Raw genomic sequence first — 26604 nt, 5'->3', positions numbered from 1 at the left:
ATTAAGTTCACCATCTTATGGGCTTGGTTTGTGCCATCCCAAAGCAAATACAATAGTAACATCAAAGATCACTGATCACAGATCACCGTAACAGATATAACAATGAAAAAGTCTGAAATATTGTGGGAATTACCAAAATGTGACACAGAGACACAATGTAAGCACATACTATTAGAAAAATGGTGCTGATAGACTTGCTTGATCCAGGGTTGCCACAAACCTTCAATGTGTAAAAAACCACAATATCTGCAAAGCACAATAAAGCAAAGCACGATAAAATGAGTTATGCACGTGTTCCTTTTTTTTTTCATTCTAAACTATTTTGCTTCCCAACTGTACAAGAACCAGGTAATGAAGTTCCCTTGATTGAATTCAAACTATGAGGGGAAGGCTCCTTCTGTATGACCTCCCAGGGTTGTGCTGCTGCCATCAGGCCAAGGTGAAAGTGGGCATTGGCACTGTAGTAATTGATGTAGATCCTGTCACTCAAAGACATTTAGATGCTTGGTCGGCAGCACTGCTGAGATGTTCGCTATAGGTCTTATTCTGGAGTACCAACCTGGCCATGTTGTGCAGGCTATAGAGTGTACCCAGGCCAGCTTTCCCTTGGTTTCCCACATGGCTGTGCTTCTTTGAACTTTCCATCATGCCTCAAACCAGGTACCTGCCTGCTTACTCCTCATCCCCTGCTTTTCTGTTTGCTTTTGTTTGCTGTCCTCACCGTTTAGACTGTTGTGATGTTCTCTGCCTTTTTCAGACTCTATTTGGTGTTCATTTTTAGTTCTGAGGGTAACATTTTAGGAAAGACAGTGATAAATTGGAGCATATCTAGAAAATGCTGACTAGGATGGTAAGGGAACTAGAAACCATGCTGTACAAGGACTGGTTAAAGGAACTAGGGATATATGGCCTGAAGATGACAAGACTTAACAGGAATATAAGTTCGTTGTTGTTGTTTAGTAATTTCAATTGTTTCTGACTTTTTGTGACCCATTTGGGGTCTTCTTGCCATTTAATTCTCCAGTTCATTTTACAGATGAGGAACTGAGACAATTGGGATTAAGTGACTTGTCCAGGGTCACATAGCTAGTAAGTGTCTGAGGGCAGATTTGAAATCAAGTCTTCTTGACTCCAGGCCTGGCACTCAATCCACTGCATCACTGAGAACTTCAAATACAAGGAAGACTGAGAGAAAAGGGCAGAAGTTACAGAGTAGCATAATGATGATGTAAAGAAAAAGTTCCTACCAATTGGAGGAGTTCAAAAGCTGAATAAGCCAGGGTTTCGTGAGTTCTACATCACTGGAGGCCTTAAAGCAGAGACTGAATGACTACTTCTTGGGGATAATGTAAGATGGATTCACGTTCAGGGATAGGTGACCTTCTAGTTACCTTTGAGGTCAGTTATTCAGCCAATAAACATTTATTAAGTGCTTACTAACAGTGTTAAGTGATGTTTTTTTCCAACACCAAGGTTTTATGATTCTGTGAAATATTGCACATGATATTTTATATGTAAATACATGTTCTAATGTATGAGGGTCCTTTGTCTTAAGTATGTTTCCATTTAATCTTCATTATCTTTTTTACAATATCACTTTTAAGAAGATGATACTATATATATATATATATATATATATGTACACACATATATATACATATACATATAATGGTCATTTCAAAAAATCTACACACAATAATACTGAATAATTGCAGTAAAAATACATCGGTACCTGACTCACCACTAGATGGGAGTAGTTTTCAGGTGGATCAGAAGCAGAGGGAAAGCACTGGAGCCAGAGCTCAGGACACTCAGAATGCAGCATTGGCCTGTGCCAAGAATATAAATACACAGTCATAGCATTTAGAACTCAATGGAAGGGGCAAAGAGATCTTCTAGTCCAATGCACTTCTTTCACAAATGAGAAAACCAAGATCCAAAGAGGCAGCGTGACTTGCTTGTGGTGACACAAATAGCACATCCCAGATACTGATAATGCCAAACTGAGTGTGATCAGGAACAGATGTCAAGAAGGACAAAGGTTGGTCAACTTAAGGATTAAAAGAGACAATAAGGGGTAAAGACAAGATAAAATAAAGCATCAGACATAAATCAAAGTGGGATTCCGAAGGATGCTGAAGCACAGACAGCTAACAGAAGGGGATCTACGTTAAAACATCCATCCAGCAATGAAAAAGCCCCCATGCCAGGGCTGAACTATTTGGCCAATAGCTTTGCCAGTTTCAGACATATGGTTTTAGTTTACTCCTCTTGGAGTTTCCTTAGAACTTTGCTTTGTTCCTCCCTGATGAGCTTATTGTGAGCTTTTCATCATGGTCACAAAGCTACCTATGTTACTAGATCCGTGAGGACAGGGATATCTTGTATCCAAACTGTATAGAATAGACTAGAATAGAATCCATTCGATTACATTTCTCTACCCCAGCCTAGTACAACACTTCACATAGTCTAAGTGTTTAATAAATGTTGATTTGATTTTATCTCTGTTGCACATCGCTACTCTCTCCCCATCTGACTTATTTGTAGTATACACATCGGGTTGACTAGCCTACCATTGGACTACTCGTTGATTGGACTACCATTGGACTGTCAATCTATTGCTAGAGTCCTACCAGTACTCTTTCTGGCATCTGACTCATTCTTTTCTTCATGATGTCTGCAACTATAGAACCCAGATCCTCACTCTGCTAGGAACAGCTTGGAACCCACCCTACATGAGACCGGGGAGACTCTGTAAATCCGAGGGTTCCAGGAAAATTGACAACAGGGGCTTTCCAGTAAACCACTTCCTTGTAATGGTGATTCGGCATTCTTAGACTTCTTAAAGGGGTCAGCTCAACAGAAATCTGAACTGGACACTGACGCTTATATACCCCACAACCTTATAATAGTATTCTTTCTCCATTTCCTATTAGTTCTTCTCACGTCCTTTATGCTTTCAATTAGTCATAATGGTGCTGTTGCAATATGTTTATTTAGAGTGATTGGATTTAGAAATACATTCAGCTAAGTCTGAAACTCTGTTTAAAGCATGTGGCTCAATCACATGCTATCAATCTAAAGACAGCTCTTTCTCATCATTTCTAGAACTCAAAAATGAATGGGTCAGTTAGGAACAGTTACTACTAGCTAAGAGATGGGCTGACAAGATTTCATCCATGCATTCATTTATTCATCCAGTCATTCAACAAGCATTTATTATGTACCTACTATGCCAGGCACCGAACTTGGTACTAGATAAAAATGAAAAATCCCTACTCTCAAGGAATTTATATTCTATTGAAGGGAAACAAGCATAGACACAGAAAACTCGAGTACAAAGTAAATGCAAAGTAATTTTGGGGGGTGGAGAAGGGCACCAGCACCTGAAGGAATCAGGAAGGACAGCAAATTGGAGATGGCACTTAGGCTGAGCCTTTAAGGAAGCTTAGGATTCTATGGCAGAGGTGAAGATGGACTATATTCCAAGAAATTGGGGTGGAGGAGGGGAAAGTCTATGCAAAGGCACAGAGAATGGAAATACAAAGTCATGCACAAGGATTAGCATGTAGGCCAGTCTGGCTGGAATATAGACTGTATGTGGAAGAGTAATGTATAATAAGTCTGGAAAGGTGAACTGGCCATATTATGAAGGGCTTTAAATGACCCCAGAGGAGTTTGTTTTTGATCCTAGAGACAAGAGGAAGCCACTGGACTATTTCAACAGGAGAATGACAAAGACCTTTAGGAATACTAATTTTTGTAGATGTGAAAAGGATGGCCAAGGGAAGAGACTGAAAACACAAAGACCAAGGAGGAGGCTATTGTAATAGTCCAAGTAAATGGTGATGAGGGTCTGAAGTAGTAGCAAAGCTATGTGAGAAAGAAAAGGAGAGAGATGCTAGATGTATTGAGGAGGTGGAATTGACAAGAATTGTCAGCTAATGGGGGGGCAAAGGAGATGGAAAAAGTAAGAAATTAAGGATGACTTTGAGTTCATAAACCTAATTTGCAAATAGAAGGATAATGGTGCATTCAGAAGTGTGCAACTTAGGAAGAGAAAAAGATTTGGGGGGGAAACAATGAGTTCAGTTTTGGACTCGTTGAGTTTAAGAGACCTATAGGATATCTAGTTGGAAATGTTTATCAGGGAGTTGGTGGTATGGAAGTCGAGTTCAGAAGACACTAAGGCTGGATATAAATGTGGGAATCTTCTTCATAGAAAGGGAGTTGAAACCATGGGAGCTAATGATCACCACGAGATGGTCCAGGACAGAGACTTGGGTGACATCCACATAGAGAAAACAAAACATGGATAATGGTCTAACAAAGGAGACTGAGTGAGAATAGCCAGACAAGCCATAAGAAAACCAAGAGGGAGCACTGTAATTCCAGAATGGAAAAGTGTCTAGGAATAGGGGGCAGTCAACAGTGTCAAATTTTATAGAGAGGTCAAGGTGGATGAGGACTAAGAAAAAAAAACATCAGATTTGGTAATTTAATTAATTAATGATTAGCTACCGATTGATTAATTGGTAACTTTAGAATGAGAAGTTTCAGTTGAGTAACGAAGTTCAAAGTCAAATTGAAAGAAGTGGAGAAGCAAAGACAAGAAGTATAAACAACTCTTCCTAATTTGATTGTGGAGAGAAAGAGAGATTATAGGGTGATAGCTTGAGGGAATGTCAGGGCCAAGTGTTGTGTTTTTTTTTTTAAAGAATAGAGGAGACTTAAACATATTTATAAATAACTGGAAGAGAGGCAACCAATAAGGAGAGAATGAAAATTAGAGAGAGAGGATAATTGTAGGGGCGAGATGCTGAAAGATATAGGAGGTAATATAATCAAGAGAAGAAACTGGCCTTGGCAAACAGAAGGGCCATCTCTTTCCCAGACACTATCTTAAAGGAGTAGGGAATGGGGGATTTATGAATGAAGAATCTTTCCAGAGAGCTATTACTGGATAGCATAAGGGGAACCTATCATTAATTGGGACTTTAGTTGCTGTTTTTTAAACCATATTTAAGTCAACCTTGATGGCTGATTTTTGTGCTTTGGAAAACCTATGAAATTCCAATTATGAATTTATATACATATGTATATCTGTGTGTGTATGTTTAAAAGTAATGATTTTGAAAGTTAGTCCTTTAAACAGAGATAACAAAGATTATAAGGCTGGTTTCCAGTGATCCCACCATGTGGCTGATAGCCCTAAAAGTATTCATTTGACCAGAGTTAAGCTAAAATGTGGTGTTTAGCAAAGCTAACTATACCTGTAGGGAGATTAAGTAGCTACTTATGTGATATAATTTGAGAAATACTGGAAAGATCTCTATCTTTAAAAGTCTCCTTTATTGAACTTTATTGATAGGTGCATTGAATTCAACTTGGAGATGTCACTATCTAGCAAGGTTTTGGAAGTTCAGGGTTTACTGAAAGTAAGGGAGGCTCACTCTTCTGACTCCCCTCTCCCATCAGGTAAGTGGGCCAACCAACTACTTTCTAGATCATACTTCTCTCCTCCACTAGGAAGTCCCATAGGTGTGACCTTTCCTATGTCCACAACTCTACCCAGAACCTCATACAGAGACCAGAGGCTGCCTGAGGTTCCTGCACTATCAGCTACATGTAAACTTGGCCCCAATTCATGTAGAACACATATCTCTGCTCTTTAGGAACTTGTTAAGATTGTCAATATGAATCAAAACTGCAAAAGTCTCTCATAATTACAGCTCAGATCCTGAATAAAACCTTGGGTATTTTGGATGAAGGTGCAGAATTCTGCTCTGTTGAAACTCTGTGCATTCCTTGCTGGTAACTGGTATCCTCCATTGCACTACTCATTATTTGCAATTAACATACAGACACACATCACAAAGCAGTAATCATCAAACATAGGTTTGTATATAAAATTGGCTTAAAGAAATAGAGAAAATCATGTAGAAAGCACCTGATAGTGAGTTACTGGGAAAGCAATTAACCTTTACTCTCCTTATGTTGATCCCAAAGGAGATGCCAATGACAGAATTATCATTCCATCCTCACTACCCCTGCAGAATTGTTCCCTCATGAACAGAAGATTGACCACTGAAGTCAAACCTGCAACATCTAGCAACTAGTCTCTGTCTCTCTCTTCAATTGCTGTTGCTATCACTGCTCTCCTCTGCTCGAGTCTCATGCTTTCTAGCAGGCATAGATATAGCCAGCAAGTGCTGCCACCACCAGTGCTACCCTGGCAATCCTCTTTTCCAAACTAAAAATTGAATTTGTGTCTAGGTACTTCATCTAGCAGTCATTATCTCAAGAGTCATAGAATTCACTCTTAGAATAGTTCTCCCAAGGCAGGGAGAAAACAATGCTATCTATCCACGATTACAATTTCCAGGTTTGAGAACTTTTTAATCTCTTTCAGGGCAGGGAGAAAGGCAACCTATCCCTTTAAGAAACAATCCCCTTTCCACTTGTTCATGGAACAAATTGAAGGAGTTCAATCTATCCCACAGTCATGTACCTCTCTCCTTGGCAAGGAACAGTACCTAGGTAGTATCTGGGGTTACACATATAAAGCATAATGCTAGATGCTAGGGATATTGAGACAAAAATGAGCTAGTCCCTGCCCCAAACCAACTGCATTCCTTTGGGACTAAGACATTTCTCCCTACTAAAATAAAACTATGGAGGCAATAAGACATAGTTGATAAAGTTCTACAATTGGAATGAGGAATGCCTGGATTCAAATTACTTTTGGCACTGACTATATGTGGTATATATATAATATATATATATATATATATATATATATATATATATGTGTGTGTGTGTGTGTGTGTGTGTGTGTGTGTGTGTGTGTGTGTATCTATCTATCTATTTATATACATATATATATATATCCTATATATTGGGCACATATAAATCTTAAGAAACCTCCGAGGACTTATTTACTAATTTATTGAAAGGTTGCTACTGGCAATGAAGGGAGTTCCCATATCAACTATGCTAATTAAATCAGAGTATTTTATTGGGTATTTTAGCAAAACACAAATACTGTTTTTCTTTAACTAAATAGTTTTTTCCAATTACATGTAAAAACAATTTTTAACATTAGTTTTTTTTAAATTTGGAGTTCCAAAATCTCTCCCTTCCTCCTTCCCTCTGCTCTCCCCTCATTGAGAAGGTGAGCAATTTTATATAGGTAATACATGTGCAGTCTTGCAAAACTTATTCCCGTATTAGTCACATTAAAACACAAAAAACACACCAAAAAAAAAAAAAGGAAAAAAGTAATATGCTCTGTTCTGCATTCAAATCATCAGTTCTTTTTCTGGAGGTGGATGGCATTTTTCATCATAAGTCCTTCAGAAGTGTCTAGGATCTTTGTATTGCTGAGAAGAGTTGAGTCCTTCAAAGCTGGTCATCGCACAATGTTTCTATTACTATGCACAATGTTTTCCTTGTCGCTTCACTTTGCATCAGTTCATGTAAGTGTTTCCAGGTTTTTCTGAGTGCAAACACTGTTGGAAAATTTCTCACAGTAAACATTATTGATCTTAAACTCCTGAATTTAGAATAGTTTATCAGATCCTTTCCATGGGACATCTAGTAGAGATAGGGTTTTAATCAATTAAATATATTATTATTATAGCAATATTATAACAAATTTAATGCATACAGGGGAAGAGATAGATTGATAGGAAAGGGAAAAGAATGGTATTTTAGCAAATGTTAAAAAATTGTTTTCACATGCAGCTGGGAAATAAGATATATAGGCAATGGGATATAGAAATCTATCCTGCTCTACTGGAAAATAGAAGAGGAAGCTGGAAAGAGAAGGGGAGGGAGATAGAAGGGAGGGCAGATTAGGGGAAGGGATATTTAGAACGCATGATGTCTTGGAGTTGGGGGAGGGACAAGATGGGGAGAAAATTCGGAACTCGAAATCTTGTGGATGTGAATGTTTAAAACTAAAAATAAATAAATTAATGAATCTTGAAAAAAGAATGATCTTTTAAGATTGTACTTGTGGTTAGCTTTGATATATCCTGTATAAAACTCATCATTTATTATTGTTATTCAACATTACTAGACTCATTTTGGAAGGATCAACACATGTGGAGAAATATATTTTTTTGGAGAAATACATTAAAATGGAATGTAGGGACCTGATGACCAACCTCACCTCGTATTTTGACTAGGACATGCCCAAACACATGTGCACTTTGGTCTCAAAAACAAGGTGAGTTTACTGCCACTTGAAATAGGTTCAGAAACATTTTTTTTCACTATCTGAGCCAAAGCCAATGACAGGTATGTTTTTAAAAACACTCCAATGGGTTTAAAATATATTAGCCAGTTGATACCTTATAAGCACAGTAAGTGTGAACAGTACAGCTAATAAGACTATAGAACCCCATACCTTACCTTATCTTAAAGTGATCTTGCATACAAATAACTTTTTAAGTATGGCAAATGCCACCTTAGTGTTTCTGAAAATTACACAATAGCTATTTGATCTTTTCTATCTCTGAATTCCAGTGCCAAGATGTTAAAAGTGAGCTTGTCTCTGTCAACTTTGCTTCTACCTGAACAGGCTTTGGAGAGATGACTAGCCTCATTTTATTCATTCACTCATTCAAATACTATGTAAACCAACTGTTTAGTGCTTGGGGGATAGAAAGATGAGTAAAATATGGTTTCTGCCCTCAAGGAGGTTATACCAATCATAGTTCACATTTACCTAACATTTTAAGGTGTACGAAGCGCTTTGCTTACAACAACCCTATGGGGCAATTAAAATGATCAGCCTTCTTGTATGGATGAGGAAATCGACTCAGAGAGAGTAAGTGATTTGCTTGTGGTGACACAGCCAATATGTAGCAGAGCCAAGATTCAAATGCAGGCGTCCTGATTGTGGGCACTGGCACTGCCTGTTCCCCATTCCTGGAATGCTCTTCATCTCCACTTCCTGGCTTCCCTGGCTTCTTTCAAGTCCCGGCAAGAATCTCACCTTCTCCAGAAGGCCTTTCTCCACCCCTCTTAAATCCAGTGCCTTTCCTCTGTTGATTAGCTCTAATTTTTCTTCTATATATCATATCTGTATGTAATTGTTAACACATTGTCTACTCCATCAGACTGTGAGCTCCTTGAAAGCAGAGACCCTTCTTTGAATCTCCAGAATTTAGGATAGTGCCTGACACATAGTAGGTACTCGATAAATATTTATCGACTAGCATAAATTAGGCACTCTTTCTTCTACACCATCTTGTTTATCATGACATAAGACATTAGGTAGGGGAGACAAAACAAAACAAAAATAACTATAATATATGGCAGTGTATTATAAGTGTCATGAGACAGGTACAAATGAGGTGCTCTATAGATGTAAAGGAGGGTGGAGAATCTCTTGGGCTCTGAAGCTCATTTATGAATCCCCCCCCCAAAAAAAAGCCACTGTATTAAATTGCTATTTGACTAGTCCTTGCGTTAGAAAAAAGCTGCAGGAAATGAAAACAAGAACAATGACTTTGTTAACAGAATGAGGATAGAAGAATGAGGATGAAATAGGGCTGTCAATCTTCTTAATTGACTCCCAATGAGACAGCTATAATTCCTGGAACCAGGAACAAAAATAAAATTATCTGAGAGCTGAGCATTCCTGCCTGTTTGCCTAAGCTCAATTAACATTTAAAGCAGACAGACAGTTCTTAAGAGTACATTGTTTTAAATAATAAAATTTTATTGCTATCTTTTGCATGATCTACATTTTCCATAGGGACACAAATCACATCTTCCTTCCTCTCCAAGAGAGTCATCCTCCATGGCAAAGGATCAAAAAGAGGGAAGAAGGTTTAGTAAAACTAACCATCATATAGGAAAAAAATCTGATATTACATACAGTGGTCGACATCCATATTTCACTGTTCTTGCAAAGCACAGAGGTAAGAGTAAATCTCTCTTAAGCTTACCCTCAGGGTCAACAAGTGGTTTGTATTAATAGTTCCCTTTAGAATTGCTGATTACTCTAAGGCAGAAGTCCGTAACCTTTTTTTTGATAATCTCTTTTCAGATGGGGGTGGGGGAGACCAAGATGGCAAATTCAGCAACCCAAGGGAACTTTCTCAATATTTCACTCGAAATAACTTTAAAATAATGCCTCAAATGAAATTTTGGAGTGGCAGAGCCAACTAAAGATAGGGTAGGACATTTGTCTAGCCTAGGAAAACTTAAGACATTTGCAGGAGAGGTCTGTAACATCCACTGGCCTGGAAAGATGATATATGTAACTCTGAAGAACTTTATCATTATTAGGGTAGTTAGAAGGTTATGTTGGAATGATCTCCAAAAAAAATGAAGGGGTGAGAAAGAGGGATGCACTGGGAGAAGGGGAAAGGGAGAAAATGTTCTCACATAAAAGAGGCATGAAAGGAAGAGTTTTTATAGTGGAGGCCAGCAACCCTGAGCAAGTCACTTAACTGTCATCTGCCTCCATTTTCTCTGCTGTTAAATGGGGTTGACTCCCAGGGTTGTGATGCAGATAAAATGAGATAATATTTGTAAAGCATTTTACAAACTTTGAAGTGGTATATACATGTTAATTATTGCTCTTCTTAGCCGTGGAGCAATGCTAGGTGTATACAGGTCTCAAAAAGTTAAACTTTTGCCAAAATGAGCATCTTGGGATCACTGAAAGTACTACACAGTTTCTCAATTGCAATATAGCCCCATCTCTTCCAGAGTTTAGTCCTGGCTCCAACTCATTCTCCATCTAGATTAATAAGTTAATGTAGTATTTTATTTAGTATTGAGTCATGTTTGATTATAATCTCATCAAATTAGATAATATATATGAGGCTCTTTATAAAACTCAAAACCCTATGTAACTGTCAGCTAGCATTATCATCACCATCATTATCATCCTCTGAGGACAGTCATGGTAGAAGGGCAAGGGCCTGGACCAGGAGTCTAAAAACCTGGACTCACATATTAACTCAGTCACAGAGGTCTTGCTGCCCTGCCAGCTCAACATGCATAAGCAGTGAGACCTTAAACTTGAGGCTAATTCAATCTTCTCTCTCTTTTCTTTTTTGGCTAGACCTATGATTTCATAGCTGCAGGGAATTCCCAGTGAATTAGCCATCCACTCATGCGAACTGTTCTTCAGTGTATAAGCTTACAGAGTTGCCTAGGACACTCAGATGAGAGCTATGATTTGTTTAGCCTCACTGAGCCAGGAGAGGTCAGAGGCAGGTCTTGATCCACAGGCTCGCCAAACCCAAAGCTGGTTTCCAAATACAATGCCTTTCAATGCAGTACTGGAAGTATGGTATCCAGATTGAGGAAAGTGAGAGTCCTGAAGAGATATTTTGATATCCTTATTATCATTCTTGCTGTAAATAATATTTGCAAATATAGGGTTGTGAATAATTAATAATAATAATAGCCAGCATCTATATAATTATTTAAGAATTGCAAAGTGCTTTACATAATAATAATAGATAGCATGTATATAGTACTATAAGATTTGCCAAGTGATTTACATATATTATTTCATTTGGTTTTCACCACAATCCCAATTGTAAGCCCCAGTTAAGCAAAGAGAAGTTAGCAACTTGTCCATGATCACAGAGCTATCTAAAGTATCTGAGGTAGGATTTGAACTCAGGTCTTTCTGGTTACACACCATCCAGCTGAAGAGAAAAGCTTCTAAACCATAAAGTATAATAGAATTGTGAGTTGTCATTACACCCATCTGGAGTATTACGTTCAGTCCTGGGTGCTGTATCTTAGGAAGAACAAGATACACTGAAGGGAAGAATGAATTTGTAGTCAAAGGACCTGTGATCAGATTCTGATGCTACTACTTTTGTGAATGCTCTGGCAAGCATTTAATTTCTCAGAGGTCTCTGTTTCCCTAGCTATAGAAATGGCAGGGAGGGTTGTCCTAAATGGCCTTTAAGGTCATTTTCATCTCTGAACATGTGATTCTGTGCATCGATGACAAGTTATAACATATCCAAAGACGGAGCAATGAGTATGAGAGGGGGCCTGAATATGTCTCTGGAGGTTAGCTGGAGAAACCAAGGATGTTTGGTCTAGAAAAGTGAAGACTTAGAGGGACATAATAATTGTCTTCAACTATTTGAAGAGTTGCCATGGAGAAGGGGTATTAGATTTGGGGTTTTTGGTCCAGAGAGCCAAAGCTATAGGGATGCTGATTTTTTCTTCATCTAAGAAAGAATTTTTGAATAACTAGAGCAGTGGCTACTTCAACATAGTGAGTTCCCCATCCCTGCAAGTCTTTAAGTATGTTGGAGTATGATTCATGCTTCAGGTACAGGTTGGAAAGGATGACCTCTGAAGTCTCTTTCAACTCAGATTCTATGATTCTCTGCTCAGCTGACTGCTTGACCTTGGGCAAGTCACTGTTAGAGCCCCAGTTTCTTGCTCTGTAAAATAGGGGTGAAAATTACTACCATGCCTCCAACTCAAGCTCGAATGAATTAATATATGAATGGGCTCTTTGAAAACTACAAGAGAGTGAAAGACTTCATTAGTCTGATCAAAACAATGATCCAAGACAATTCTGAAGGACTTAGGATGAAAAATTGCTATCTACTTCCTGAGAAAGAACTGATGAATTCTGAGTACAAAATGAAATATACTTTTCTCACTTTATTTTTCTTGCCTCTTTTGTGACATGGCTAATATGAAAATTCATTTTGCATGATTCACATGTACAATTGATATCATACTGCTCTGCCCTTCTCTCAGTGGGTAGGGGAGAGGGTAGATAGAAGGAAAGAATTTGGAACTTAGAATTAAAAAAAAAAAGACTTCAAAAAAAATGAAAAAAAAGAATAGGTAGAAAAACTGCCCAGTGTTCCTTTAAAAAAAAAAAACTACAAGAGATTAGATAAATGTGAAGGATTATGGTGATGGTTATAACCTAGATTACTTTCTGGAGGCAGTCTAGTCTGATCCACCCTTTTCTTGTCTTTACCACGAGAGTCATTTATCAAGAACAGCCACTTAAACCTGAAGTCCCTAGGTACCTGAAGAAAGCTGGAACATAAAAGGAATGAACATTAATGAAGCTGTCTCATTTCCAGATATATTGCTTTTGCTAATACTGTAACTCTCCAAAGAAATTCAAAGTCACCTTTGGCAATGGATTCCAGAATGACGTAATTAATTACCACCCACCAGTCCCATTTTGGTCACTAGTTTCAACCTTCTACATATCACTATCTCTACATCTTTTGCTAGAAAAGCTAGAAAGTTAGAAAGTTAAAGTGGTGAGTTTTATTACTCCTTACATCCCTTTATAATAAATCTGCCTTGTGTGGATCCGCGGATCACAGTGTGTTCAATGTCTGGAAAACCTGGTTCAAATCCTTTCTCAGACACTAAGAAGATGAATGAACTGGGGAAAATTATAGCATCAGGATCCTAAATCTGGAATTAGAAGGGTCCTTAGAGGCTACCTAGCGCAACCTCTTCCTTTACAGATAAAGGAATTGAAGTCCAAGGAAGTGAAACATTAGCGGTTAGTTTTGAATCTAGGCTCTCATAGTCTTTCCACTGTACCATCATCAATCACTTATTTTTTTCCGAGTTTCAGTTTTTTCGTCTGTAAAATGGAGATAATAATAGTACCTAGCTCACAGGGTTGTGAGGACCAAACAAAATATGTAATGTATGTAAAGCCCTTTGCAAAATTTAAAGTACTGTATTAATGTAAGTTGTTATTCAGAGAAGTTCACCAGAAAGAAGTTTGGCCACCATTTTTTTCTGGCCACAGCACCTCAGAAATACTGTTCAATAAGACAGTGAAAAGTTGTCTATATGTATAATAGTAATTATTATTATTATTATAGTAACATCTCACATTCATATAGCACTCCATAGTTGCAAAGAGATTTGCATACATTATTTCATTTTATCCAACAACCCTCTGAGACATGTAGAATAACTATTTTAGTTATCCCTTCCACTATGGCACTATGCCCCCATGATTTGAACAATCCATGTAAAAGTTTTTGGCCCTCCCTTCATACCAGAGAAGAAGTCTGAATTATTATGCTATTAAAAGATAAAATATATTGATATCAGACAATATTGTATATCAATTTGATGCATTTTTTAGCTTCTAAACTTTTTCTGTGTTGTCTGCTGGCCTTCGTGTGTCAAAACTCCCCCAAAATTCCCATTTGATTTCTTCTGTCAACCCTCAATATATCTAAACCTCAATGAGGAAAGTCTTGATGTGGAAGTGATGGGGTAATGGGGTACTTGTGTTTGAGTGCTTGTGCTCGGACCCCAATTTCTCCCTAGCCTCAGAAACACTGTCCCTGACAGTTTCTCCCCAGCCTAAGGACACTGTGCCTAGCAATTACTCATGGGTGGTCCCCAGCAAGACTCTTATCTTTCTCCCTGGTGCAGTTACAAACAGCAACTGAAGGAATTACTAGTTTAAACTGGCTTTGCACTGGGCCATAAAGATATTCATCCCCATTGGACTATCTACACTACCACCCTACCTCATTAGCTACATCCTGGGCTCCTCATTAACTGTATTCTAAACTTAAGACATATGGATACTCCCTACATCTATCTTGTCAAACAAGATGTTGACTGGTGGCAGACTGGACAACTCTCAGTTATCCCTGAACTCTAGTTATTTAGTGACATAGCAGGCCTAAAACCACACCTCCATGTGGCCCCCCTTGTGGGCTTTTCCCAGTGAACTCTGTATAAAACACCTGCTCCATAGGTACAAGAAGTGCATGTTCTTTTAAGAACTGACCACTCCTTAACCACTCCCTAATCCCACCCTGAATCATCTAGTTAGCATATTTGGCATATGTTTTATTGTATTTTATCCTATATAAACTTTAACTGTACCACTCTAAGATTGCAGGATCCTTAAGAATCCTTGCCCGCTGAAAAGCATAACAATAAACTTTTTGCCAACTTGACTTAAAGAATGCTTGAGTCTGTGAATTCGTTCCAGATGACCCTGTCATGTACTCTAGTCTTTGAGGAGTCACAACCTCTCAGCCCACAACAGAAGGAATAACTGTATTTCCATTTAAAGATGAGGAAATTGAAGTTTGAAAGAATTAGTGACTTGTCCAAGATCACATAGCAGGTAAGTGGTAGACTCATGATTCCTAAGTCTTCTGACTTCTAAGTCCAGGGTTGTTTGGACTACAATATTGAATGAAAAAGCATTTATTAAGTGCTTAGTATATGCCAGGCTGTCTCTGATCTCAAGGAGTTTGCTTACATTCTAATAAGAAGAAACAATACATAAAGGGGAGTGATGGTCAGGGAAAGGTGTTTTGGTCTGGAATGGGGGAGTCCATTGACAATCCTTCCCAGAAGTATTGTTGGAATTGGTTTGATTAGGCTTCCCAAAAAAAGGTCAAAAAAGGTCAAAGACCCAAAAGAGGTCAAAAAGAGAGGGAGGTTCATGCAGGGTAGATGGCAAGAAGAAGGATGGGGTCAAGTTTTATTAGCTCTGGAGCCAGCTAGATGAAATGTGCCTTCACCATTAAGTTGGTACTGCCCTGGAGAAGGAATTCTAAAGGTAAGTGGTTATGTATCTTAAAAAAAGAAAAAAAAGAAATGGAACCTGAACAGGATATGAGAGGAAGAATGAGAAGCAAGGAGGTGGAGTGAACTTACGATGAATAAATAAATGAACATATATAAGCCATTAAAAAGTCCTTAAATAACCAACAGTTGGCTCTATAATATTGGCATAGTAAGTTCTTCTCAATCTCCTTATTCCCCAATACATCACACTTTAATGATTGAAGAAAGAATAAGACATAGCATCTGCCTCCAAAAATCAGTCAAGGATATATTTCCTGGCCCCTTTACTGGTGCCTGGAAAAAGATGATAATATACTTAAAGAAAAAAGATTGGAGGAAGGAATTCCAAACGTAAGATGCTGCCATACATAATGTCCAAGAAATAAAAGTAGCCAGCAGAAATTCTGCATACCTACACATAAAAAGATAACTATAACAATAATCATAATTGACATTGTGTAGTGCTGTAAGGTTTACAAGGTGTTTGCTGTAAACATGCTATATATCTTTTATATTATGTGTATATGTGTATATATATATATATATACATATTGCATATATATGTGTGTGTGCATGTGCATATGGAAGGTGTCCCAAAAGTCTTAATGCAGTTAAAATCTTTAATAACTTAAAACTGCATTAAAACTTTTGGGACATTGCATGAGTGCCTAGTACTCAATACATACATGTATACACATGTGTGTATTTTACATTTATACACATATAAATGGACAGCTAGGTGACAGAGTGGATAGAATGCTGGGCCTGGAGTCAGGAAGACCCGAGTTCAAATATTGCCTTAAATATTTACTAGCTTCGTGTCCCTGGGCAAATCACTTAACCCTGTTTGCCTCAGATGAGCTAGAGAAGGAAATGGCAAATCACCCAGTATTTTTGCCAAGAAAATCCCAAATGGGGTCATGAAGAGTCAGACACAACTAAAAAGGATTCAACAACTACATACATATAAATGCATAGATATGTGTGTATGTACACATATGTACATACACGTGTGTGCCTTGTGTGTGTTTGTGTTCAGAGAGAGAAAAATTGAGACCCAAATGTGTCCAATACAATAAATCTAATTTCTTTTTCCCCCCAACTTTTTAATTACAAATTTGACAAACAAAAAAACATTAACATTTCAATAATCAAAGAAAAACAGAAAAAGATGATTGTACTTAAAATCACTGATTCTCTATAACAAATACTATTTCAACAAAATCTTTGTGAAGCACAAGATTTCCAAGATTATCACATGATGCCTTACTTATTTAAAATAATTTCAATCAACCAATCAAAAGATATTTAAGGAGAACCCACTCTATACTAGCTAACATTAAAGTGTGCTTTATGTTTACAAATCATCTTCATATACTTAAATTTTATTTCCAAGTAATAATAATAATAGCTAGCATTTATAGAGCGCTTTAAGGTTGGCAAAACATTTTGCATATATTATCACATTTTATACTCAAAACAATACAGGAAAGTAAGCACTATTACTATCCTCATTTTACAGATGAAAGAACTGAGGCAGACAAATGTTGTGATACCCAGCATCACCAGGGGCATGCTGCTAGTCAGTGTCTGAGGCTGGATTTGAACTTACGTCTTCCTGACTCCAGGTCCAGCACTCTGTCCGTTGTATCACTTCTTAAGACACTGCACATAATACATGTAGATGTATACATACATGTATATAGTCTATCTGTATCATATATGTAAATAAATTGATTCTGGCAAGAAACCTTCAAAATAGGTTCTACGATCTTATTATCCCCAATTTAAAAATAAGAAAACTGAGGATCAGAGAGAAACAAAAAGTGAGAAAAAACACAGCCAATGTCACCCCTAACTATCAATGACAGTAGCCAGCATTTCCGCCCAACAATTCCTTTCTCTCAGAATGGCAAAGCCTCTCAAGAATTCCCTTTAGTATATTATTTCTACAAGGTAAGTGTTTACCTCAGTTCGTCATGAAATCTCTCGTCAGACTCTTTCTACTCGACAATTAACACACCCAGTCCCTCAGGAAAGTTCTCTGTCTTTTGTACCTCAGAAAGTCATTCTCCAGTCCTGTTAGCAGCCTGCAGATGAAGATTAAACTGCCTCTTGAAAGATACTATTCTGTCTTAAAGATACAATAGCAGTATCCAGACTCTGTGCAGTGGCTATGGAAGCAGCGTTACAGGAAGGAATTACTTAAAAGCTCATGAAAGAGTTAGCAGTAGCAGCACAGGTAGCAACACATTTGGACTGTATTGGTGAACTTTGAAGAAGGAAATGGAAATATACCACCAATGATAACCTGACTCATCTTTTAATGAGACCACTGAAGTTGAAAATATTTTTCCACAACCAAGATTAGAAGGAAAGCAGAATACTGAGAAACAATCTTTACAGCAAGTGTCTCTGATAAAGGCTTCATTTCTCAAATATATAGAGAATGGAGTCAAATTTATAAGAATACAAGTTATTCCCCAATTGATAAATCATCAAAGGATATGAATAAGCAGTTTTTAGATAAAGAAATCAAAGCTATCCATAACCATATGAAAAAATGCCCTAAATCACTATGATTAGAGACATGCAAATTAAAACAACTCAGAGGTACCACCTCACACCTATCTGATAGGCTAAGATGACAGAAAAGGTAAATGACAAATGTTGGAGAAGATGTTGGAAAATTGGGACCCTAATGCACTACTGGTAAAGTTTATGAATTGAGAACAATTTGGAACTATGCCCAAAGGGCTATAAAATTGTGCATATCCTTTAACCCAGCAATACCATTACTAGGTCTGTATCCAAAAGAGATCAAAGGAAAAGAAAAAGGATTTATATGTACAGAAATATTTATAGTTGGGTTTTTTTTTGTGATAGCAAAGAATTGGAGACTGTTGGGATGCCCATCAACTGGGGAATGGCCAAACAAGTTGTGGTATATGATTGTAATGGATAACTATTGTACTATAAAAAATAATGAGCAGAATGCTTTCAGAAAAACCTGGAAAGACTTACATGAATTGATGCGAAGTGAAGTGAACAGAACCAGGAGAACACTGTACACAGTAACTGTAATACTGTATAATAAGCAACTATGAATGACTTAGTTATTCTCAGCAATACAATGATTCAAGACAATTCCAAAGCACTCATGATGAAAAATGCTATCCACCTCCAGAGAAAGAACCAGTGGAGCCTGAATGCCAATCAAAGTACACTATTTTTCAAGTTTTTTTTTTTGGGGGGGGTGTCTGCATTTTCTTTCATACCATGACTTACATGGAAATATGTTTTGCATGACTTAACATGTATAACCTATATATACTGGCTTGTTTTCTCAATGAAAGGGGAGGGCAGGTAGGAAGGGAGAGAATTTGGAACTCAAAATTTAAAAAAACCTAATGTTAAAAATTGTTTTTACATGCAATTGGAAAAAAGGAAATATTCTTTAAAAATATTTTTCCAAATAAGAATATGGAGTTCAGTCTGTGTTCTGCCTCTGACAAGTACTGGTGTGAACCTGTACAAGTTACTTAATTTTCCTACTGTAAATTCCTTAGAACTAGATGTTGCAGAATCATCTGTGGTGGCAGGAGTTTCTTCACAGGGAGACAACTACATTTCATCCATTTATTCATTAAACATTTATTAAGTACCTACTGTTTGGTACTTTGCTAGGCACTAGGTGGGGATAGAAAGAGAAAAGAAGAGTCAAAGTCTGCTGCATTCTGGGCTATCGCCAGTCATCGTGACTTACATCTTGCTACTGGACTCTGATGACTTTGGAGGGGAGAGAGAGTCTGATGACTTTGCACAATTCACTTAAATGCAGGTCACTTGCAATTCAAGACATCACCCTTCTGATGTCATTGGTCTTCTTTGAGAACAAAGTATGAATAACAAAGTCCTTTTCCTCAAAAAACTTAGATCAGGGTGGGGATAGGGGGGAAGGAAGAGAAACAACACATTTACAGAACATGAAATACAAAATTGAAATACAGTAATTTTAGTTGGGGCAAAGCGTGAGTGACTGAGAGCAGGACGTGCTTCCTGTAGAAGGTATTACCTGAGCTAAACCCTGAAGGAGGCTAAGGAAGCTGGGAGGCAGAAGCAAAGAAGGAGAACATTTCAAGTAAAGTCTCTACAAAGTCAGGAAATGAAATATCATGTTGACGTCACAACAAATAGGCCAGTTTGGCTGCAATACAGAGCATATGAAGGAGAATAATGTGGAAGAAAGCCTGCAAGGGAAACTGGAGCCAGATTGTGAAGTAAGACTTTAAAATGCCAAATAGATTCATATTTTATTCTAGAGGCAAGCCACTGGGAATTCTTATGCACAATAATGGCACAGTCAGACCTTTGCCTTAGGAACATCAATTTGGCAGCTGTGAGGAGGATGGATTAGAAGGGAACAGATTACACTGGAGGTAGGGAAACTAATTGGAAGGTGAAATGTAATGACCTGACCCAGGGGGGTGGTTTGATAGAACAAAGGGGAGTATTGTGGAGGTGGAATTGACTTGGCAACTGATTGGCAGCAAGAGAGGAGGGAGAGGAAGAGCTGAGGATGACTGAGGATTCAAACCTGGGTGACTGGAAGATAGAGCTCTTCACAGAAACAGGCATGCTAGAGAGGCAAAGTTTTAGGGAAAAGCTGAATTCTGTTTTGAACAGGAAAGAAATTTTACCAAGTGCCTATTACATGCAAAACACTATGCCAAGCACGGGGGATACAGATAGAGAAGTAAAAGACAGAGCTCACATTCTAGTGGTGGAGACAACACAGTACTGAGTTAAATATGGCTCCACTGAAAAACACATAAAACATCTCCTTCATCTCATGAAATCTTTCTCCAAATATATCAAAATGTCATTTGGACTTGACATATGTAAAGATTTTAACGTAATCGAAGGAAAGATAGAGACTGAAGACTGCAGGCTTGAATCTGGAGGTCACATTGAACTTGTTTAAAGAGATACCTACAAATGAATTGGTCTCCTCTGGGCAAGACTCATCGAGCCTAATAAAGATATCAAAGAGAAGGCTGGGCTGAAGACATTAAGAGACTTACTGGCACCCAGAAATCAAAGTTGAATGGGAAGACATTTAAAGCAATAAACACCTATGTAATGCCAGACTACAGAGTATACTTTCAGAATTGTAAAGTAGACCATAACAGAATCAGAAATTATCCTAGCAAAATCCTGTACAATTATTAACAAACACAAGAGCTGTCACACCTATAGGAAGATTAGCACTTCTGAAAAAGGAGGAAGAAGACTGATTGACTTTCTAAAATCACATGATAAAAGGTAAAAAAAAAACTACAGAAATACTTTTTGCAACAAGCAGACATTCTTTTACTGAGCAACAGTAGAAGCAGACAATAACTACAAACCACTGGCTTTCTTTGGATAAAACCAAAAGTTGTTGATAAAGCCTAAGAAATGGCTAAAATCTAAGAATGAATAAAAAAAATAGGGTGGGCAACATCTGTGTGAATCCAATCAAGGATATGAGAACAAAGGAATTTCAAGTAAACATCTGAGTCATGTACATTTATTTGTAGGAATGGAAGAATGTTGATGGCAAATCAGAATCAGGTCATTACCACTGGGAAAAACAGAAGAATTTTCCTTAAGGGGTCCAGACTTACTCATGTATAACTCCCACTGGGTTATTCCCCCACCCCTAACTCATACTTGCATTTTGAATTCCTGGGGGAGAGCTACCATTGATTAAAGATATTTTGTGGGTCCACACTCCTAAAAATATAGCTCAGATATGCCCACCAGCATGATTACCCTTAAGCCAAGAAACACAAAGCAAAAGGTGACAAAACATAACCTTGTAAATCTACAGCCTACTCTGCTACTATGTCCCCAGTGTCACCACAGTGTCCTATAGTCTCCACAATATCAGTGGGAAGAGTGGCCACATATAGAGAATATATATACAACCGTAGAGAGGCATACACACATGAAACACAAGTGACCAAGGCAGTTTACACTTCCTGCATTTCAAGGCTCCCTTTTCTTTTCTTGGAGAGTCCTTATTCTGCTACCCCACCAATCACAATGTCTCTCCTGGATAATTTGCTCAGTTAGATTTCCTAGGCCTGTTTACCTCTGGAAACTCAACTCCCTACTGCCACGGCTAACTATCTCTTGAATCCACAGTAGACTCTCTTCTCTACTTCCAGAGGTCACATCACACACACTCCTCAAAGCTGCCTTTAAAGACTGCTTAAAGATTGTTTCAATTTTTAAAAGGGTTACCAGGAACATAGCTAATCTTATGGACTGAGTGGCTTTAAAAAAAAATTAACACAACTGTTGGTGATATATAGCACACAGAAGAATATTGCATCCACATGAAACAACAGGGGTGTTTTATTGTTCTTTAGTTGTTTTTCAGTCATGTCCAATTCTTCATGATTCCATATGGCAAAGATACTGCAGTGGTTTTCCATTTCCTTCTCCAGTACATTTTACAGATGAGGAAACCGAGGCAAACAGGGTTAAGTGCCTTGAACAGGGTCACAAAGCTAATAAGTATCTAAGGCTAGATTTGAACTCAAGAAGAAGAGTCTTCCTGACTCCAGGCCTAGCACTCTATCCACTGAGCCATCTAGCTGCCCTCACAGGCAAGTGTAGACTGACAACATAGTGGCATGTAAAAACACTTTCCTAGCTTGCATGGGTTTCGTTGATTGAATTTTGGTTCCCATAAAATAAACCTAGGATCAGTTTAAAATTTGCACAAAACTGAATTTCGCATTATTTGAACTCGAGTTAAATATGACTTAGCTGTACAGACAACTCCACAGCAATTACTCAAGGGAAACTGTAGGGCAGAAAAAGGATAAGGATTGTTAAAGGTCAACAGTCTCTGTGGCCTCAGCCAAGCAATGCTGGGCTAACAGTTACCTGTGCTAGAATCATCATCATCATCAAAAAAAAGCATGATATGTTATAGAGTATTGTAGTTAATAACAACATTGATAATAATACTTGACATTTATATAATACTTTAAGGTATTCAGTTCACCCTTTTTTCAGTTGTGTCTGACTCTTCGTGATTCCATTTGGGGTGTACTTGGCAAAGATATTGGAATGGGTTGCCATTTCCTTCTCTAGTTCATTTTACAGATGAGGAAACTGAGGCAAACAGGGTTACATGACTTGCACAGGGTCACACAACTAGTAAGTGTCTAAGGCTAGATCTGAACACAGGAAGAAGAGTCTTCCTGACTCCAGACCCAGCATTCTAGCCACTATACCACCTAGCTGCTCCTACTTTAAGGTATACAAAGCATTATTCTGACTTGGAATCAAGAGATTCTTAATGAAGACTTGGAATGGTTTCACCTGGGGCAAAAACAGTTGAGGAGACTTGATGGGGGACAATATGAAATATAGCCCAATTGAAGAAGCAGTCCATCTCTCACCCTGCCCTGAGGGATTGGGGGCATGCAAGCCCTGCTAGAGGGTGCCACAGTGGTGAGATGCTGAGGGTGGTTGCACTACATGGCCAACATGTATCAGCAGAGGAACTTTAGGTGAAGCACAGGGATGATGGTCACTACAAGGAAGAATCTTGCCTTCCTGGGGAAGAAGCATACTCCCATCAGATTTCAGTGTCCTGGGGCAAAGCCCCACTCACTTCATGTTAGTTATATCTCTGTGTTATATATCTTTTATCTCTGTGATCATGGGCAAATCATTTCACCTATCTTAGGCTCAGTTTCCTCATTGGCTAAATGGGAATGATGATATATACTCTATCTACCTCTATCTGCCTTGTAAACCTTGAAACATTAGAGTGTTTTTATTATTAATATCTTCAGGAAAGAATCCTTTTCTCACTCTCCTGAAAAGGGCGGATGATTGCATTCTATCCCCGGGCAAGCAACCAAACTGACATCAATATTTCTTTTGTTTTGCATGGACAAATCCTGTCCCGTATTGGAGTTCTATCATTTTTGTCCTTATATATCACCTCATCTGTTCCAAACCGCTAACAAACTGATGCCTTTTGTATCAAAGCTTCATTATCATCGGAGAAGAAATGAGTCTTCCCATTTTTTGTACTACTGCCAGCAAAGGTCATGTTAGTTCACTCCTTCTTGCTGGAATTCACAGTCATTGGTATTTTATAGATCATAGAATCATAAATTTAGAGCTAGGAGGGATGTTAGATGCATCTATTCCACTCTTTAGATGCATCTATGCCATGGGGCAGATACTAGTGGCACAGTGGCTAGAGCACTGGACCTCAAGTCAGGAAGACTTATCTCCATGAGTTCAAATCCAGCCTCAGACACGTACTAGGTGTATGACCCTGGGCAAGTCACTTAAGCTGGTTTGTCTTTGTTTCTTCATCTCTAAAATGAGCTGGAGAAGGAAATGGCAAACCAGTCCACTATCTTTGCCAAGAAAATCTCATTATTGAAAAAGGACTCGAACACAAACTACATTCCACTCTCATCATTTTACAGATAAGGAAACTGAGACCCAGAGAAGTTTAATGACTGACCCAATGTTACTCAGGGAGTACATGAAAGAGCTAGAACGTGCTAAGTCCTCTGACTAGAAACGCATTAATCTTTCCTCTACATCATTTTTCTATCTAATACAACAACAAGTTTCCAGATGGATGTGATGTCTGTCCCTGCTCAACTCCAGGACACTACTAGATGGTATAATAGATAGAGGCAAACAGAAATGATGTGACTGGCCCAGGGTTACACAGCTCGTAAGTGCCTGAGGCTGGATTTGAACTCACCTTCTTGACTCCAAGCCCAGAACACTGTGTTACCTATCTAGGAAGGAAGGTTAACTCTAGTTCAAAAAAAGAAAGATGACCAAATCAAAGACAAAAAAATCTATAAACAAAACTCTGCAGTCTTAATCATCTATATGACACAGTTTGTACCCATATTTTCCCAACTTCACTAGGAAGAAGAGCAGAAGCTTTCCTCCACCTGTCTCTCAGAAACTTTAATATCTTTATATACCATAATCATACCATAATCAGTATCTTCACCAGAATATTATTTTTTTCATCTCCTTATGCTTCCAGATCTCTTTTGGAAACTAGGAATTTCAATGATTGATAATGCTCACAAAAGACATATGTTCGGTTGTATGCAAAGAAAAACAAATACATTTTTCCTTGGACTTCCTTCAATACTGTGGCAAGAACTCCCACCATTTGTTCAAGATTAATAAACTGCAAAAGGAATCCTGAGTGATTTTATTCAGATTTAGGCAATCTTAAATTTCCATGCATAGTCACTGATATAAACCCACTGCTCAAACTCCAAAGAATCTCAATTTACCCAGCTGAAAAAGAACAACCCATGTGATGGTTCCCCTAGCCAACCAATCCCCAGTGTTGTTATTTCATGTACAACACACACACATACACACATGCCCCTGAGTAAGTGCTTCAGAGAAATAAAGTACACAGACTTTTCACAGGTGAATAACATAAGGTATTAATTACCTTAAAGGTCCTCGGGGAGGAAAAAAGTCCCTTCTTATGGGTCTTTTCCAAATTCTTGAGGTGTAAGAGGGCAGTTTCTCTTTCTCAGATTTCTTTAATTCCAAGGATTATTTCTAAACATTTTTATGCTATGTAGGCTGCTTTTGCAGATGACTGCTTCTAGTCTGGAATTGCCAGTCATTTGTCTCGCGCCACTCCATGTGCTCTCCAGCCTCCTCTTCCTGTTGTCCTAGGGCACCTGGCTAATGCCAAAGTGGAGAGTCATCTTCCTACCCAGCCAGTCCCTTTCCAACCGGTTCTTTCAGTCTTTGCCCCAGTTGGCTTTCAACCTAAGCAGAAGCCACACCCTCTCTGGATGAGCCTGGAAGGCTCTCTTGAACTGAATTAAAAAACAAGTTACCTGCCTAAGGTTCTAACCTTGCTGTGTATTGGGTGCTATGTGATTCAAAAACGTTAAATAGAACTTTGGAATAGATGCTAGCTTCAGGTGAGCTTGTAGTTGCATGCCTGCCCATCCTGCCATGTTGGGAAACAGGCAGAGGTTACAGAGTAGGATGTGAGATCAATACATCCTCCTAGAGGTTATTAACTTCTTTTCTCATATATTTTATTTTATATCTTGGCAATGCCAAAAAGTCATAAAAAATATGGATCATATCATCTCATATCATGTCATTTTTTAAGGTTTGCAAAATATTTTTAAATTTTAAAATATGTCTTTATCAATGTCATCTGTTTCTTACATCATTGGTTATGCTGTGTATGCTTCCCTTTTGCCTGCAGAGAGACATCTCATATAACAAATAGTATTTTATTAAAGAGGGGGAAAAAAAATCAGCACAACTGGTCAATACACTGAAAAAGTCTGAAAACGTGCAGTATGTAACACCTGTGGACCTCCCATCTCTACGAAGGGATGGATTAGGGGTGTTTTTTCGTACCTCTTCATTTGAGTCCTTTGTGAGCTTTACAATTTTGTTATAGTCATTTTTTATTTTTTTAGCGTGTGGTTGAACTTTCCAGTTACACTGTTGTAGTTATTATGAATATTGCTTTCTTGGCTCTGCTTACTTTACTCTGCATCAGTTCATGTATATCTTTCCATGCTTCTCTGTATCTATCACACATCATTTCTTACACCATAGCTGTACTACATTTTGTTTAGCTATTCCCCAGTCAATGGGCATCTCTATTACTTCCAATTCTTTGTTGTCACAAAAAATGCTGCTATAATTATTTCGGTGTACATGGTGATTTTCTTCCTATCAGTGATCTTCTTGGGGTAGAAGCCCAGTAAAGGGATCTTTGGGTCAAAGTGTTAGACATTTTAGTCACTTTATTTGCATAATTCCAAATTGCTTTCCAAAATGGTTATACCATTTTATCATCCCACAACCCTTAAATATTGCATTTTTTGTCATCTTTACCAATTTTCAGGGTGTGAGGTGAAACCTCAGGGCCTGTTTTGATTTGTATTTCTCTCA

The 26604-nt window shown here is 38.1% G+C and overlaps 1 protein-coding gene across 1 annotated transcript in view; it reads right to left on the bottom strand.

Annotated features, from left to right (window-relative positions):
* Positions 1-25349, bottom strand: part of FRMPD1 (FERM and PDZ domain containing 1) — a 250376-nt gene extending 225027 nt beyond the window's left edge. Inside the window, 1 exon segment of the mRNA XM_078153041.1 lies at positions 25121-25349. The gene's annotated coding sequence lies outside the window, so the exon portion shown is untranslated.
* Positions 25350-26604: the final 1255 nt, after the last annotated feature.

Source organism: Phascolarctos cinereus, unplaced genomic scaffold, assembly GCF_003287225.1.
Source record: "Phascolarctos cinereus isolate Bilbo 61053 unplaced genomic scaffold, phaCin_HiC Scaffold_4;HRSCAF=312, whole genome shotgun sequence".
Taxonomy (NCBI): domain Eukaryota; kingdom Metazoa; phylum Chordata; class Mammalia; order Diprotodontia; family Phascolarctidae; genus Phascolarctos; species Phascolarctos cinereus.
Note: the sequence above shows the minus strand (reverse complement) of the source record. Positions and strands in the feature narration are given on the sequence as shown.